We start from the raw sequence: 18,258 nt of genomic DNA on the forward strand, positions 1-18,258 counted from the left end.
TTATCCAGGTCCCATCTCCTTAAATTGCCACCTTTTTGCAGTTTCTTCAGTTTCAATCTGCAGTTCATAACCAATAGATTGTGGTCAGAATCCACATCTGCCCCAGGAAATGTCTTACAATTTAAAACCTGGTTCCTAAATCTCTGTCTTACCATTATATAATCTATCTGATACCTACTAGTATCTCCAGGTTTCTTCCAGGTATACACCCTTCTTTTATGATTCTTGAACCAAGTGTTGGCTATGATTAAGTTATGCTCTGTGCAAAATTCTACAAGGCGGCTTCCTCTTTCATTCCTTCCCCCCAATCCATATTCACCTACTATGTTTCCTTCTCTCCCTTTTCCTACTGACGAATTCCAGTCACCCATGACTATTAAATTTTCGTCTCCTTTCACTACCTGAATAATTTCTTTTATCTCGTCATACATTTCATCTATTTCTTCATCATCTGCAGAGGTAGTTGGCATATAAACTTGTACTACTGTAGTAGGCATGGGCTTTGTGTCTATCTTGGCCACAATAATGCGTTCACTATGCTGTTTGTAGTAGGTAACCCGCACTCCAATTTTTTTATTCATTATTAAACCTACTCCTGCATTACCCCTATTTGATTTTGTATTTATAACCCTGTAATCACCTGACCAAAAGTCTTGTTCCTCCTGCCACCGAACTTCACTAATTCCTACTATATCTAACTTTAACCTATCCATTTCCCTTTTTAAATTTTCTAACCTACCTGCCCGATTAAGGGATCTGACATTCCACGCTCCGATCCGTAGAACGCCAGTTTTCTTTCTCCTGATAACGACGTCCTCCTGAGTAGTCCCCGCCCGGAGATCCGAATGGGGGACTATTTTACCTCCGGAATATTTTACCCAAGAGGACGCCATCATCATTTAATCATACAGTAGAGCTGCATGTCCTCGGGAAAAATTACGGCTGTAGTTTCCCCTTGCTTTCAGCCGTTCGCACTACCAGCACAGCAAGGCCGTTTTGGTTAATGTTACAAGGCCAGATCAGTCAATCATCCAGACTGTTGCCCCTGCAACTACTGAAAAGGCTGCTGCCCCTCTTCAGGAACCACATGTTTGTCTGGCCTCTCAACAGATACCCCTCCGTTGTGGTTGCACCTACGGTACGGCCATCTGTATCGCTGAGGCACGCAAGCCTTCCCACCAACGGCAAGGTCCATGGTTCATGGGGGGGATTTTGATATTATGTATCGGAAATAATTAGAAATTTTAAAATACCTGCCAAAGCAAACATCAAGATACAAAGATACAAAAGTCATATTATCTGCCAATTTTGACCTATCGAATTGAATTTTGGACTTGGAAAAATAAAGATATGAGCAGAATGCAAAAGAGAGATGGTATTCGTACGAGGGATTCTAGGTAAGACGAGAAAGCACAGGATAAGGAAAGAAACAATACGAAGTACCTTGCAGATCAATCTCTAAAACCTAAATTAAAAGAATGGAACGAGGAAGACTTGCACGAATAGCCCTAGGATGGACAGAATGTGGACGGTCACCAATTGCGAGAGCAGCAACAAAATGGAGAGACCAGGTGTAGGATGATGCGAATTGAAATGTCCTGCAGTGGTAGGAGATGCTGTCTGATAGACTGTGGGGGATGTTGTTGTTGTTGTTGTGGTCTTCAGTCCTGAGACTGGTTTGATGCAGCTCTCCATGCTACTCTATCCTGTGCAAGCTTCTTCATCTCCCAGTACCTACTACAGCCTACATCCTTCTGAATCTGCTTAGTGTATTCATCTCTTGGTCTCCCTTTACGATTTTTGCCCTCCACGCTGCCCTATAATACTAAATTGCTGATCCCTCCATGTCTCACGACATGTCCTACCAACCGATCCCTTCTTCTAGTCAAATTGTACCACAAACACCTCTTCTCCCCAATCCTATTCAATACCTCCTCCTTAGTTATGTGATCTACCCATCTAAACTTCAGCATTCTTCTGTAGCACCACATTTCGAAAGCTTCTATTCTCTTCTTGTCTAAACTATTTATCGTCCATGTTTCACTTCCATACATGGCTACACTCCATATAAATACTTTCAGAAACGACTTCCTGACACTTAAATCTATACTCAATGTTAACAAATTTTTCTTCTTCAGAAACGTTTTCCTTGCCATTGCCAGTCTACATTTTATATTCTCTCCACCTCGACCATTATCAGTTATTTTGCTCCCCAAATAGCAAAACTCCTTCACTACTTCAAGTGTCTCAATTCCTAATCTAATTCCCTCAACATCACCCGACTTAATTCGACTACATTCCATTAGCCTCGTTTTGCTTTTGTTGATGTTCATCTTATACCCTCCTTTCAAGACACTGTCCATTCCGTTCAGCTGCTCTTCCAGGTCCTTTGCTGTCTCTGACAGAATTACAACGTCATTGGCGAACCTCAAAGTTTTTATTCCTTCTCCATGGATTTTAATACCTACTCCGAATTTTTCTTTTGTTTCCTTTATAGCCTGCTGAATATACAGATTGAATAACATCGGGAATAGGCTACAATCCTGTCTCACTCCCTTCCCAATCACTGCTTCCCTTTCTTACCTCTCGACTCTTATAACTGCCGTCTGGTTTCTGTACAAATTGTAAATAGCCTTTCGCTCCCTGTATTTTACCCCGGACACCTTCAGATTTTGAAAGAGAGTATTGCAATCAACATTGTCAAAAGCTTTATCTAAGTCTACGAATGCTAGAAACGTATGTCTGCCTTTTCTTATTCTAGCTTCTAAGGTAAGTCGTAGGGGCAGTATTGCCTCACGTGTTCCAACATTTCTACGGAATCCCTAAAACGCTCTGTGAACGACGTGGAGCAGCAGAAAATTTTCAGGAAGTAAAATAATACTGAAGTGTTCTTTTGAGAGCTGAAACATTTATGGCTGAAATGTATGAAGCAGGCAAAACGACTGGGCGTAGTAGAAAGCTTTGGATAACAACAAATATTAAAGGTACTTTTTGACAGGAGAAAGTATAAAAATTCAGCAGATGAACCAGGAAGAAGAGTAAACGCCTAAAGATAATCAGAAAAAGCCGAATTACAAAGCAGAAGGGCATGAGGAGATGACACTTCATGATAATTAGAGAGAATTTTGGAAGAATCAACCGTGACTCCACTGTTCTACATTTTTACTATTTCTGGGGTTGTGGGGGGAGGGGGGGGGCGGTTCTTCAGTCTTCCGACTGTTCCGATGCAGCCCAGCGAAAACGCCTCTCTTCGTCTCAAAGTTGCACTCCTCAATTATTGTTGTCTTTATTCCAGACTGTCTTCCTGTACAGTTTTAAATCTTCATTGCTACCTCTTGTACTACGGAAGTTATTCTTTAACGTAAGACGTTCACAGATGTCGTAGCGGCCTGTTCCTTCTTCTGGTCTGTATCTTCCATACAATTCTTTCTTCGCCAGTCCTGCGTAGAACCTACTCATTCCTTATCAGTCCATCTAACTTTCATTCTCAATTCCTCCGCATATCAAACGGGTCCTTCCTCTTCTATTTTCACTACCACGGTCCAAACGTAGAATCTCAGTAATTTCATCGCCAGATTAAGGCCGATATCTGATACTACCAAACTTCTCTCGGACGAGAATGCCCTCTTTCCCTGTGCTAATCTGCTTTTTATGGCCTTCTAGTTTCGTCCTTCGTGTATCGTTTTGTTTCCAAGTTAGCAGAGCTCCATAACTTGATCTGATTCGTGTTTCTCAATTCTAATATTAGGTTTTTTACGAATCTCATTTCTGCTACTCCTGATTGCTTTCCTCGATTTACTCTAGATTCACATTCTGTATACATTAGACTGATCAATCCATTCTACAGGTCTTGTGTTCTTCTTCACATTCATTGAAACTATCAATTAAATCAGTGAATCTCATCATTTATATCCTTGCACCCGAATTTTTATCTCGCTCTTGATCATCTCCTTTATTTCAGTCATTGTCTCTTCGAGATATAGAGTGAACAGTAGTAATGAAAGACTACTTCCCGTCTTACAGCCTTCGTAATTTGAGCAACTTTCGTTTGGTCTCCAGTCTCATTGTAACCACTTCATTACTGTGCATAATGTATATTAGACGTCTTTCGATACAGTTTGCTCGTATTCACTGAACATTTAGAAATCTTGTACAATTTTGTATTATCGAATGCGTTTTTCCACGTTGATAAGTACCACGTGTTTGGTCGTTACGCTGCCCTCTCTGTACGTATATGTACATGAGGGACAGTGGTCAGTGGGCCACACCTCCAAGGGCACCTAACGGTACACTCGCTACGGCGAGGTAGAGATTGGCAGTTGTGAATGGACACTCGGTCGGGTGGATGTCGAATGTCGGGGCCCGTGAGCCTCGTATGCCAAAAGGCGAATATGTATATTTTCTTTGTGTGTGATTGTCGTCAACAGTAAGTGCCTCTCTACATATGTTGTCAATCATTGCAATCCGAATGGGTTGTCGTCAATAGTAAGTGCTTCTCTACATATGTTGTCAATCATTGCAATCCGAATTGTTCCGAACCATTATATAGACCTTTAAATTCCTGGTCCTCGGGTAAAATTGGCGATTCAAATTACCACCTGCAGGCGCTAACATTTTGGTCCATCCAGGTCGGACTGTGATGGATTCAACAAAGTAACGTGTAGCGACAGCATCCATCGGCGGAACGGTAGCTACGAGTGTCGACGGAGCAACACGGAGACGCATTTCCAAAATCTGTACAGCGGCAATGGGAGAAACTTCGTTGAAGCTAGTCTGGAACTTCCTGAGTTGACAACCCTGACTTGCCAGATTGAGGCTTGCTTGAATTCTCATCCTCTCATGCCAATGTTTTGCGATTCTACTAATTACCAAGACATATCCCCTGGTCATTTCCCGATTCGGACCGCAATCGACAATGTTCAAATGTGTGTGAAATCTTATGGGACTTAACTGCTAAGGTCACCAGTCCCTAAGCTTACACACTACTTAACCTAAATTATCCTAAGGACAAACACACACACCCACGCCCGAGGGAGGACTCGAACCTCCGCCGGGACCAGCCACACAGTCCATGACTGCAGTGCCTAAGACCGCTCGTCTAATCCCGCGCGGCCGACCGCAATCACAAGCATCCCTTAGCCAGATCTAGGTACAGTCAACCTGAGCTTGCTCACAAAGTGGGAACTACTGCAGCAAGGTTTCCAGATCTTTTGGCGGCGCTGGTCATCTAACTACCTGCATCATAAGCAGCAGCGGACCAAGTACCAAGTGGATGGTCCATAGTCAGATTGTGCAACCTGGTTCATTAGTGACAGTAAGAGAAAATAACCTGTCACCCTTACGTTGGAAGCTGGCCGTAATTGAAGGAGTACACCCTGGGAGTCATGGAATGGTGCGAGTGGTCATTATTTGCACATCGCAAGGGGATTTTCAAATCTGCAAGATATGTCCTGTACCGAGTGACGTGGTACGAAAGTGAACAGTATATTCCCGTTTTTTATTTGTGTGTTTTTCTCCTTTTGTCTTGTCTGTACCCTGTAGCAGACTCATAGTATTTCGCCAGGTTTTATCTTTTAAATATATATTTGTTTATTTGATTGTGATTTTTAGATACCCGTTACAAACTGTATGTACAGAATACCTGATTGAAGGACGCAGTGTTGTATGCATTTATTTGTGTTATCTTCTATGATGTAGCAGGACTTGTGTTGCTTGTATTATGCTGGAAAGAAATTAATATTTCTTTGGAGGCTGGTAGTTTCGGTCGTTATATGTGACTGAGTCTCTGGACAGTGCTGCACGCTATGGAGGTATTTGTGCATGAGGGACAGTGGTCAGTGGGGCACCCCTCCAAGGGCACCTAGCAGGACACTCGCCTTGACGGCTGTCGCATGTCGGGGCCCGCTCGCCTCGTATGCTACAAGGCGAATATGTATATTTTCTTTGTGTGTGATTGTCGTCAATAATAAGTTGATTCTCTACATATGTTGTCATTCACTGCAGACCGAATGGATCCGAACCATTGTACACTTCTTCAAATTCCTTGGTCCCCGGTAAAATTGACGACTGAAGTTTTAGCCTGCAAGCGCTAACACCATGAAAGTGTCTTCATGTTTCTTAGGCCCTACTTCCCTTATCAACCATGTCAGGAGTGCCCTTCAGGTGCCGTTATCTTTTTACGAAAGCCATCGATCATAATGTAACGGATTTTCAGTTTCCTTTTTCACTGTAATTCAGCAAGTAGGATCCATGAGCCATTAATCTGACTCTACGATAGTTGTCACGCATGTCTGCAGATACTAACTTCGCAATTGTGTGGGTGACACTTTTTTCGAGAGACTAATAGATTCTATACACCAAAATTAATAGTAGTTTGGTTACCACGGCAGTCAATGGCTTTATGAATTTGGAAGGAATGGTCTCTATGCCACCTGATCACTTGATTACAAGTCTTCTAAAGCTCTGTTAAGCTCTGACCGCAATTCTACATCACCTACGTCATCAATATTTACTCCAGTCTTTTTGTATCACGTCATAAGAAAGTTCCTCCTCTTTGTAGAGGCCTACAAGATACCTTCTCTGATTGTCTACTCTATTCAGTGAAATTCCTATTGCACTCATAATTTTGGCTTCCTTACTTTTAATTTCGCTGAAAGTTGTACTGACTTTTCATCAAGCGGAATCAATTACTCCAACAAAAACTTCTTCTCCGATTTCTTCACATAATTCCTGCAGCCATTTAACCTTGGCGTCCCTATAATTCCTATTTACATCATTCCTAAATGACTAACATTGCTCTAGGCCCATTCTCGTCTTTTCCTGGAAGTTTTTGTACTACCTTCCTGCGCCGTTTTTTGAAATACTTCTTCCGTTACCTAAAATCTCTTTGCAGTTACTTCGCTATGCCTATGTTTGCCAGTTGAAGTTAGGTGTTTTCCTTTTCTAGATATGTTCATTGCTCTTCGACAGAACTGCATACTGTTGTATTTATTACTTCTGTAAACAAAGTCCCAGAAAACTTCAGACCCTTATCACCGTTGCTCAGTACTACTGTTCGCCATGTCATTGCACATTGATTCTTCCATAAGAGTCATTCAAACTTCAATCTACCCTCATCATAACTACATTCTGATGGGAGTCTGTATCTGCCCCTGTGTATGCCTTACAATTCAATACCCGTTATCGGAATCTTTGTGTGAGCATGAGGTAAACCAGATGGAATCTTTCGTCTTTCCTGCACTTTTACAGGTATATCATTTCCTCTTATGATTTTGACACGGTTTATTATCTATAAAGAGGAAAGCTAAAGATTTGATTGATACATGAGGTAACTGTTAGAGAGGTACTGGAGGAATTAGAGATAAAAGTGTCTTACTGTCCTTCTTGACTTACATAAGGCTCAAGTTAACAGGACACATGCGCAGGGACCAAGAAATAGTTAATTTAGTAATTTAGGGAAGTATAGGGGGATAAAATTTTGATGTGTGATCAGAGATTGTCAACAGTAAAACAAGTCAAGTCGATGTATCATTGTGTGTTTTGGACGTTTTGGCTTTGACATAAAAAATTAAAAGTTACTTTTTGCTCGTTATATAATCTTTCGCCCAAAGCATTTTATCCACAGATAATCTGAAAAGGTAATTTACTTTTCCAATGTTTCACATTGCTGTAAGAGGTGATGCATTGAATCATCTTTCACTGTCTCAAACTGCAGGAAGAAATTTGAAATATCAGTAATAAACTAAACTGAAACTTTAATGTAAATGCGAAATATTGGAAAAGTAAATAACCTCTTCACATCGTCTCTGGATAAAATTCTTTCGGCGAAAGATTATATAATGAGCAAAAAGTAGCTGGAAGGTCGCCTGCTCTACCTTTGAAGTATGAAATAAGTCTACGTCAGGCTTTAGAAAGAAAATTACATTAAGTGGATGGTGTCAAAAGGTTATTCTTCTAAAACAGTCGTTGCCTGATTGGTTCTTAATTCACTGCAAGCATGGTCCCAGGGAGCTCTGGAATATCCTAATTATTTATTCAGTTTTTAATTACAAGATGTGGCTGAAGGCTATCGATGAGTTAAGTACCATTTATGACGCAGCCAAGTGGTTACGAAACCTTTGCTACTTTTCTGTTGCTCACAAACAACTAAACGGGAGAACATAAAAAACGTATTAGTTCATATGTGTAAATGTCATGTCGGTCTTCGTCTGAACTAAGCAATTTATTCGCACAAAATAAATTGTTCAGTAGGGGATAAAGCCTAACGGTATTTCTTCTTGGCTTAGCGAACGACACTACTACACTAATGTCTTCTAGCGATGCGGATATACACTTTTGTATACATGTCCAAGCACCCGCATATTGTCAACGAAACAACTCGTCTCCCTTGAGTCAGCTTCTTCCAAACCCCGTATACGAAAGGCCCCACCACACAAAAGCGGTTTACACAATTCTTTCCCGTAAAACAAAAACCTTTGACGTTAATAGTTCATGAAAGCGGTGACGAACCGAAATATGTAAGAGGAACTTTCGGATAGAAAAATTGTGTATACGACCAGCAAGCAAAAATCAGTACACAAATGCATACCGCACTCTATAAGAAGGAAAAGTGTTGCAGTAAAATGTTCATGAAAAACATGACGTCATACACAACTGTGGAGTTAAATATTTTTCAGTTTTGTATGGTTTACTTCCCCTTATTTACGACAGAACGACCTGTAAACATATATGCTAAACAGCTTTTGTCACCATACTTACTGGAAGCTGTAGTGTACAGGATGACTTGCCATGTTATATCGGGTCTACAAAACCCACGCAGGCGATTTTCATATTCTCTCGTTCGCTACGCGCAAACTACACTCAGGCGACGAAGTCATGGGATAGCGATACGAACATAAACATACAGCGGTAGTATTGCTTACACAAGGTATAAAACGGCAGTGCACTGACAGAGCTGTTGTTTGTACTCAGGTGATTCATGTGGAAAGGCTTCCGACACGACTACGGCCGCACGATGGTAATTAACAGACTTTCAACGCAGAATGATACTTGGAGCTAGATGCATGGAACATTCAATTTCGGTAATCGTAAAGGAATTCAATATTCCGAGATTCACAATATCGACAGTGTTCCAAGATGACCAAATTTCAAGCATTAACTCTCATCACAGACATCGCAGTGGCCGACGGCCTTCACTTAAAGACCGAGACCAGCGGCATTTGCGTAGAGTTGTCAGTGCTAAGAGACAACCAACACTGCGTAATGTAACCGCGGAAACCAATGTGAAACGTGTGGCATTCTTATCCGTGGCGACAGTGCGACGAAATTCGGCGCTAGTGAGCTATGGCAGCAGACGACCGACGTGTGCCTTTGCTAACAGCACGACATCGCTTGCAGCGCCTCTACATATCGGTTGGACCCCAGACGACTTTAAAACCGTGGCCTGGTCACGTGAGTCACAATTTGAGTTGGTAAGAGATGGTGGTAGGTTTCGAATGTGGCGCCGACCCCACAAAGCAGACCACAGTTGCCAAAAAGTCACTGTGCGGACTGATGGTGGTTACGTAATTGTGTGGGCTAGCAGTGTTTGCGTGGGATGGGCTTGGTTCGCTGTTCCAACTCAACCGATCATTGACTGAGAATGGTTATGTTCGGCTACTTGGTGATCTTTTGCAGCCATTTCATGGTCCCAAAGAACAATGGAAGTTCTATGGATGACAGTGCACCATATCCTCGGGCCAACATTGTTCGCAGTTCGTTTGAAGAACATTCAGAACAATTCGAACAAATGATTTAGCTACCCAGATCACCGATATGAATCCCATCGAAAAATTATGGGACATAATTGATGAGTCATGTCGTGCACAAAATCGTCCGCCTGCAACACTTTAGAAGTTATGGAGGCTATAGAGGCACCATGGCTCAATATGTCTGCAGAGGGCTTTCAACAACACTTTGAATCCATGCCACGTCGATCGCAGTCCTACAACGTGTAAAAGGAAGTACGACACGATATTAAGAGGTATACCAATAGTTTTGTCACCTTTATAATCAGTCCTATAGAAAAAATGAACTTTACTTAACTGTAGGATATTTAATGTAGTCAAAAAAATGGTTCAAATGGCTCTGAGCACTATGGGACTCAACTGCTGTGGTCATCAGTCCCCTAGAACTTAGAACTACTTAAACCTAACTAACCTAAGGACATCACACACACCCATGACCGAGGCAGGATTCGAACCTGCGACGGTAGCAGCAGCGCGGCTCCAGACTGGAGCGCCTAGAACCGCACGGCCACCGTGGCCAGCTAATGTAGTCCTATTTTGGATTAGGATACGTTACCGCTAGAGGTCACATTTTCCGAGTTATTCTACAGTAATGTACAAAAGTAACCTTCAATTGCAACAACACTCCACACTCAGCCCCCCACTGTTTAGGAATTCTACTTTGTTGTTCATGTCACTCCTTCCTATCACTGCCCAAAAATAAGCGACTGCAAAAATTATTTGCCACATTTGATCTTTGGCTGTTATTGTCTAGCCTATTACGCCACTGGCGTAGGAAAGCACTTAAATATTGTAAATTTGTAGACTTTTCTGTAAACGTTCTTTAACAATTTTGTGAATTTTAACAGCATAAACAATTACACCGTTGTGTTGCTCAAGCCTTCTGACTAGGAAACGACTGTGCTTGGAAGGGTTAAGTTAGGTAGGGAGGGTGAACGTAATTGGTTTTAGCTTAACGGTTGCAAAATTGTTTTTTCTTAATTGTCCTCATAGGTGCGTTTAAACTAACAATGTTAACGAAATAATTGACCTTTACTGTTAGTGTAGGTGCCCAATCAATATAAACCAAGAAAAAGTTGAAGGTGGGGAACAGTTCGTACAGTTGGAATTCTTAAGTGGTAGAATTGAGTACCATGACCAGCATACTATATAAATCCTGACTGGTAAAGATGCATTTGCCTCCAGCTTAAACTTATACCAGTAAGACATTTGACTACATTAAATTTTGTACAATAACGTCCGGCTTATTTTTTGTGTAGGACTAATAGTTAACGCCTAGCATGCGAGCGAATAAGAAAATCTCGAACGAGGTTACCCAAGGGCAGATATAACACTGCAGGCTGCATAAAATGATATCTGTAGAGGCTTCTGTGTCACCCTGAATATCAACACGCGATGGGAAAAATAATGTCTGTCCTGATGAACACATCAAAGAATCTTCTCAGTGTATTTGTTAATTACGAAAACAATATTTTTCTGTTGTTGTTGCCCTAATCTGTTATCCTCAGTTAATATTTGGTTTCCAATTCAAATCTAACGACTTGAAACGAATTATGAATTAGTGCTCATAAATTTTAACTTTTTCTTGCGAATGTCATGCTTGAGATACGTTGTAACTCCTTAATTTTTATCACATGTTCGTAGCTGCGTTCATTTTCTTCTGATTTCATATTGTGTATCTGATTTCGTTAAGTAAATACAAGACGCATTATCATTAGTCGTATATTTCATATCCTTCAGGCTCGTTGGTTTACTAAAATTATTGTCACTCTACCGTTATTTCACGTTCGTGTTGATATTCGGTGCTACTGTAAGACGATTTAAACAAACAATACACACAAAGCTGCGCAGATATTATAAAATACTTTGTACTAATGACGCACTGAATCTATATCGTAAGGGCTAAAATCGAATAAAATCCCAAAATTACTTCTGAACAAAACGTGGATTAATGAACCAGGAGGCAAACAAATGGCGTTAATTTGCAAGTAAACATAATAGATTTTTGCATTAGTGCTTACCATGGCCACAGATAGATATTTTGCTAGCTTCACAAATATGGAACGTCAGCCTTTCTTCCTGACCTTGGTTTGCTCACACTCCCAGCACCAAGGTCCGTTTCAAGATGTTAATGATGCGCCCAACCTGTATTGGCTTTATTTCTTCACAATAGCAATTTCGACAACTTCAAGTATTGATCTAAATGATTTGCCCGCACTCGAAATTTGCATCATCGGGTACTTCTACAACCGATATACGGTCATAGATCACCAATATCCTACGAGCTGTGGTACAGACACAATCAGCTCTTTCCAAAACTTTCCGTCTGCTGCATCCAGTGACACAGGAAACAGCCAAGGTAAATGTTCCACCTCACGCACAATGCGGCTTGTAGCTCGTACCACGGAACGTGCTGCCGCAGCAGCGAGAGAATATTGCACAAGCATCGTGTTAAACACGCAGTTTCCGACGTCAAAGCTCCTCCGGTTGCGTGTCATAACAGCGTAAGGCCCGGAAAATTCTCGCTCTGTTAAAGCTGTGTAGAAGACATTACACAATTTCAGCGAACGCTCAAGGAGAACCTTAAGGCAGCGCGTGGTGAATACAATTACTAGAGTATTCTGCGCCCTACTTGTGGAGACATTCACTGTGCTGAGTGTTTCAGGGAAAATGGAATAGCGGTACATGAATTACAATCTTGCGAACGGTTCTGTGGTATTATACGGATATTTTCGGCTTATTGTCGAGTAGGAAAAACTGTTTGATTTAGATTTTCATTAAAGAGCAGGGGAAAATGTAGAAATTGTCCCTTCATTAGATAATCGCCGAATCGTTCACAGTTCCAAATAACCGGCTAACGTAACAATGTTATAGCGTAAAAATAAAATGGAGAGAGGTCTTAAGGATTTCATGTTTATTTAGTAATAATAAGCTAAGATCAAACACATTACGTGACTACAAACGCTTCTAAGATTAAAAAATAATATTAATATTATTTTTCTTCTCTTTAAGGAATGCGAGATTCAGCCCCAATTTTTCACACACGGCCACTGGATGGTGATATAACTGTTTTAAATTCTGTCATTTGTTGCTTTGAAAACAATGGCAGTTCACAAATTGTTTACAGCCAGTATTTAAGGAAAGAATGTTGCGAAGAAAAGATTTCGCACCAAGTTTTCATTGTATGAGGTTTTAATATTTCCATAAAGGCATAATTCAAAGTCAGTTACATCGAATCGCTCCGTTCAATATGTGGTGATCAATCACCTTCAGAAAAGAAAGTTTAACATTAGTTAGCAGAATTTATTCGCAGCCGTGCTTCCACAAGAGATGAATTATCCGAGGGTGGACCGAAATCAGTGAAGTGAACTAGACATGCGCTATATCTGCATGCAACGTACCTTGAGACAGCGGTCTCATGACTGCAGTACATTGGATTTAGCAAGAGCATTTAGATGTGAAGCTGAGAAACAAGTCGCAACTTTTGGTGTAAGGAAAATCGTGTGTCCTCCCATAGGTAAATTACGCAGCTATACACAGATACGGTGCCACACTAGAAGCCAGCTTCCAGATAAGTGCAACATAGCTATGGTTAGACGCCACTGATGATGCACACAATACGGTTTGTTTTGTGTTTCCGCCAAAAATCACTCAAATAGTACTGAACTGATCATCCATCCACCAGTCGTGGATAAAAGCGAAATCTATTCTCCACTAACGCAGAGTGTATCGAAAGTATCTGGAATATTAACATCGTGCACCAAGACAGACATTGGAACGAGCCCAATTGGACATTTTACTAGTTATATTAGCCATCGTCCACTGCATTCAGTAAGAGATCAGATATATCCTTGCAACTGAAGCTTTAACTACAATGTCATATATCGTCATCAGACTCAAGGTATGCAATGTACAATTTATATTGACAACCAGTCTTTTCGCTGCAGCTTTAGGCACATATGAGTTCAACACTTATATTGAACACGCCCCTGGTCCCCTCTCTGTGTGTCCATCTTTTCCCCCTCCATCTATCTACCTCTTCCTCCCGCCTCTGTCACCTACTTCCCATTCTCTCTATCTCTCTCTTCATAATCTTCTCCCCCTCTCTTTGTCCATTTCCTCCACCCCCTCATTCAGACCATACCTTCGTCCCCCTCCCTCTGATCATATCCTCCATCCCTCCTCTCTTAACATCTCTGTCTCCCTCTCGTCCTTTTCGACCTACGCACTAACCCTCTACACATTCTACCTGCCTCATGCCCTTCTACTCATTCTACCCTCTCTCTTCCTCATTCCCCTTACTCATTCTATTCCCTTCTGTATCCATATCTCCTCCAGCCATGCTTTTCGACCCATGTAGGCGCTGCAATGCTGTTGAATAAAAAACAAGTCAGGTCATGGGGCAGGGCAGGCTACTCGTCAGAGGCTTCAAAATCTTTTATTTGCCCATGACATACAGGCCGCTTTGCAAACCTGGCCGGTAGAGCTGGCCAACATTTATCGAACACAGCATGCCTGTTATGCATGGCAGACTAAATACAGGGTGTTACAAAAAGGTACGGCCAAACTTTCAGGAAAAATTCCTCACACACAAATAAAGAAAAGATTTTATGTGGACATGTGTCTGGAAACGCTTACTTTCCATGTTAGAGCTCATTTTATTACTTCTCTTCAAATCACATTAATCATGGAATGGAAACACACAGCAACAGAATGTACCAGCGTGACATCAAACACTTTGTTACAGGAAATGTTCAAAATGTCCTCCGTTAGCGAGGATACATGCATCCACCCTCCGTCGCATGGAATTCCTGATGCGCTGATGCAGCCCTGGAGAATGGCGTATTATATCACAGCCGTCCACAATACGAGCACGAAGAGTCTCTACATTCGGTACCTGGGTTGCGTAGACAAGAGCTTGCAAATGCCCCCATAAATGAAAGTCAAGAGGGTTGAGGTCAGGAGAGTATGGAGGCCATGGAATTGGTCCGCCTCTGCCAATCCATCGGTCACCGAATCTGTTGTTGAGAAGCGTAGGAACACATCGACTGAAGTGTGCAGGAGGTACATCGTGCATGAACCACATGTTGTGTCGTGCTTGTAAAGGCACATGTTCTAGCAGCACAGGTAGAGTATCCCGTATGAAATCATGAAAACGTGCTCCATTGAGCGTAGGTAGAAGAACATGGGGCCCAATTAAGACATCACCAACAATGCCTGCCCAAACGTTCACAGAAAATCTGTGTTGATGACGTGATTGCACAATTGCGTGCGGATTCCCGTCAGCCCAGTCATGTTGATTGTGAAAATTTACAATTTGATCACGTTGGAATGAAGCCTCATCCGTAAAGAGAACATTTGCACTGAAGTGAGGATTGACACATTGTTGGATGAACCATTCGCAGAAGTGTACCCGTGGAGGCCAATCAGCTGCTGATATTGCCTGCACACGCTGTACATGGTACGGAAACAACTGGTTCTTCCGTAGCACTCTCCATACAGTGACGTGGTCAACGTTACCTTGTACAGCAGCTCCCTGAGACGCCGATCAATTGCTTCGAACGTCTGCGTGTCGGGACACCTTCGTTCTGGAAATCTGTCTCGATACAAACGTACCGCGCCACGGCTATTGCCCCGTGCTAATCCATACATCAAATAAGCATCTGCCAACTCCGAATTTGTAAACATTGCACTGACTGCAAAACCACGTTCGTGATGAACACTAACCTATTGGAGCTACGTACTGATGTGCTTGATGCTAGTAGTGTAGAGCAATGAGTCGCATGTCAACACAAGCACCGAAGTCAACATTACCTTCCTTCAATTGGGCCAACTGGAGGTGAATCGAGGAAGTACAGTACATACTGACGAAACTAAAATGAGCTCTAACATTGAAATTAAGCGTTTCGGGGCACATGTCCACATATCATCTTTTCTTTATTTGTGTGTGAGGAATGTTTCCTGAAAGTTTGGCCGTACCTTTTGTAACACCCTGTATAAAGGCCCAGACAACTCTTGCTTCCCCCCTGACATGTAGGCTGACTCGAAAATCAAGCTGATCTGGCAACCTGCTATTGTTTCCACACAACATCGCTGTGGTGATGGCAGCCTACACACCACAGTTTGCAGCATCATTCGTTTTCCTTTATCTCTTCTTCTGTTAGACCTAGGAGATTATAAATACCAAAATGTAGGTATTTGTGAAGCCTGCTGTTTCTGTGCGAGTTTTGATTGAAATCGATGCAGGGGTTTGGGGTGGCGATATTCACACATACTCTCTGTTTTACATATATAAGAGATTTTCTTTGTAAATAGCTGCCTCAATTTCTGCTGCATTTCGCCTATAGCGGTTTTGACCTGTGATGGGAATGTACAGTTACTGCCTGCAGTGAAACTGTCTCATAACAACAACTACTTTTAGACACAAAAAGTGTTTATGAGACTTAAAGCAAAAAGGGAGCTCTTCTTGGAGAAGTAAAATTTTCAGTAAAAGCAAACACGTTCTATTATGTTTAACATATCAATTTTCGTTCATGGATATTATAATAATTTACTTCATTCTGAGATGCCCATATGGATTTGACAGTTGTCTAACACATTGAAGATGATGAGGCCAGTATTTTGAAAATGGATGTGTTGTCGTTGTGGGAAAATAACGTTGGCCTTACAAGAGGCCCCTTACGAAAATCTGTAGAATTTCACAAAAAGAGCATCTCCTAACTTTTAGAGGCATACTAAGAAGCTCAGAGTAGTTTTGCATGAAAGAAACACATTTTGTCATTGCATTAATTCCAAACAAGGCAAAAGGTCCCCTTTAATACTGGAATTATTAATGTCTATAGATGCTGCAATTTACAGTTGGCAATAGCAAGCAATAAAAATTCCGATATTGTGCCAAGAGAAAACAGCTCTAATTTCTCTCACTTTGAGACCAATTTACTTTGTTTTAAATTTCTGTACAGGGCAATGTGCTCTAGGTCTCATGAGGTTAAGCACATATGAAGTAACGTTTACTTAAAAAGCTCTGCACCATTTGTTCAAAGATATTATAAGGGCAAAGCATCTGGAGAACTAGTTTCTTAAATATGTCTAGTTAAACAATGATAATTACGTGAGGATATAAAATTTATTATTCCAAAATACCTATTTTCTACCGCAAGTATTCAGCCTTTTCATAACTCATTCAAAATTAGAGGCTGTAATCAATTTTTTTCAAATTTTTCAGAATTAATGCTGAACATAAAAATTACAGTAACACAAAATCAAAAATTTTCGACTGGAGGTACCTTTTCCCTTTCTGTCTCATGTTTGGTGAGCGTAAGCAAGAGAATTGTTCAGAACCGTCAATCAATCAGTGTAGCAAACGCAAAATATATTTATAGCAACTCAACATTCATATATTAGCATGATCAGGAAACAAACCTGATGATATCTGTTTGGGATTTCCAAATTGGACCAAAGCCAACGAAAGTGGTCATTCGGGAAGCGTTTCCAAGGTAATGTTCCCTTATTTATTTTGTTACACAGCGCATGTCATGGCCATCGCATTACAGGATGAAAGAAGAGTTAACGCTAAATGGTATACAGCAACATGTTCACCATAGGTCATCGATCAAACCAAGTAAAACAACTGAAAACACCGCTTCAGTCCTCTTCATGACAATTTCCATTATCCCGTAGTACACGAGACAGTTGATAATTAAAAAGTACAAAATTTTCAAATTAATATATCATTGCCACATTCCACGTGATTTGTTGTCCAGACAGTTCATGTTTTTCCCTTATGTCCAACAAAAGCTGTTCACTTAATTACTTTCATCGCCTCAAGAAGGTGTTGAATCCCTTCAAAATCATGTTCATGAGGCACCAATGTCAAAGTAGGAAAGAAGGTCCAAAACTGGTCCGACCACATGTAAAAGTATTAATTTAAAGGTGAATATTGTGAATTACAATAAAACGACTTGTACCAAATTATATATATATATATATATATATATATATATATATATATATATATATATATATATACTTTCTAAAAGTCGATGTAGATAAAGTATTGTTTTCCTGAATGTTCATTTCGATGATGACGTCACAAGAAACGTGTTACTTTTAATTAAAAGTCATGAATGGGTTAACAGAATGTCCTCAGAGAATCCTCGTCTTCACAGATCAAATACAAATACGATATTAGTAAATGGCAGGATCATCCGTTGGAAGGTCCTAGTATTAGTTCAAAATGGCTCTAAGCATTATGGGACGTAACATCTGCGGCCATCAGTCCCCTAGAGTTAGAACTACTTAAACCTAACTAACCTAAGACATCACACACATCTATGCCCGAGGCACGATTCAAACCTGCGTGATTCCGGAAGTGCCGAGAACCGGTCGACCACAAAGGCGCTAGAATTATTATCGCTTACTGAAGATTATAATGACCAGATAATGTTAGGAATAGAAAATTGGCACACAAGGA

The sequence above is a fragment of the Schistocerca cancellata genome, chromosome 7 (assembly GCF_023864275.1).
Source record: "Schistocerca cancellata isolate TAMUIC-IGC-003103 chromosome 7, iqSchCanc2.1, whole genome shotgun sequence".
In the NCBI taxonomy this organism is placed as follows: Eukaryota; Metazoa; Arthropoda; class Insecta; order Orthoptera; family Acrididae; genus Schistocerca; species Schistocerca cancellata.